We start from the raw sequence: 1,256 nt of genomic DNA, 5'->3' as shown, positions 1-1,256 counted from the left end.
TGCAACCATGGTAAGCCACTACCTTACCATCGACAGTTGATAGGGCAGAAATTTGAATGAAACATCGCCAGCGCAAGGCCGTGCGATTCGATCAGTTACTATGAATCACCAAATGACCGGGCAGAACCCGCATTGGTTTTTAATCTAATAAATACATCCCTTCCAGAAGTCGGGACTTTTCGCATGTATTAGCTCTAGAATTACTACGGTTATCCAAGTAGTAATGGTACAATCAAATAAACGATAACTGATTTAATGAGCCATTCGCAGTTTCACAGTACAAGTGCTTATACTTAGACATGCATGGCTTAATCTTTGAGACAAGCATATGACTACTGGCAGGATCAACCAGGTAACTATCCACCGCAGGGAACAGAAGTTCCTTGCTAAGCGGCCCCCCTCCGCAGAGGGAGAGCAAGCTTTCTTAGATTTTGCCTCCACGGGGGGAACCCATGAGCCAAACGGACCACACGGTCCCTCGGTCAAGGGAAACCCCGTCTTGTTTGCCACGTCTTTCTCACAACTGGACCCGTGCACAGTTCAGGCATACCTGTCAGACTCGCCAAGCGAGCTGAAGGAAGGCAAGAAAAGTGCTTCTGCGAAGGAAAATATCCTCCTGCTCTTTTGTCTCTATCATTAGCCAAAGGCTAGCGTACACAACTTCCATCTACACTCTGCCTGCCACTACAGTGACAATGCTTTCGGGCATCATCTTTTCCCTCCTTCGAAAGGAAAGCTACAAGCCCAACTTTCCTTGCCCGTTAGTCAATTCTGCCCTCTATTTCTCCGCCTTGCCGCCGTGGAACATAAGGGACAGGGTTTACTAGCCAGCTCCTCTCGGAACCTTTGCGACCAACCTGCCCACACTATAACCCCCAAACGCTAATAAGGAGACTGCATGATATGGTAGACAGAAAATAAAAACGCGAAAAAAATGAAATTTTGAAAATCGAACCCACAACCAGCCAAATCGTTTGTAAGTCATGCCAAATGACTGGTGACATCTTAAAAACCCATTGAAGCCACAACATCCCATAATTTCACGCTTTTAAAGATTTGTCACTATACGCACTGTAAGTACCTCACTAATTCTCACCTCAGATTTTACGGGAACATGTTCAAATTTTAACACGCCTCTCAGCACGACCAATTACATTAAAATTCATCGCAAAAGTCAGAATTCTCCAATTTTTGAAAAATTCACTATATTCACTGTAAGTACCTCGCTAGACAGTGGAGACCTCAGATTTTACGGG

The sequence above is a fragment of the Pavona decussata genome, unplaced genomic scaffold (genome assembly GCF_977016875.1).
Source record: "Pavona decussata unplaced genomic scaffold, jaPavDecu1.1 SCAFFOLD_3717, whole genome shotgun sequence".
Lineage (NCBI taxonomy): Eukaryota > Metazoa > Cnidaria > Anthozoa > Scleractinia > Agariciidae > Pavona > Pavona decussata.
Note: the sequence above shows the minus strand (reverse complement) of the source record.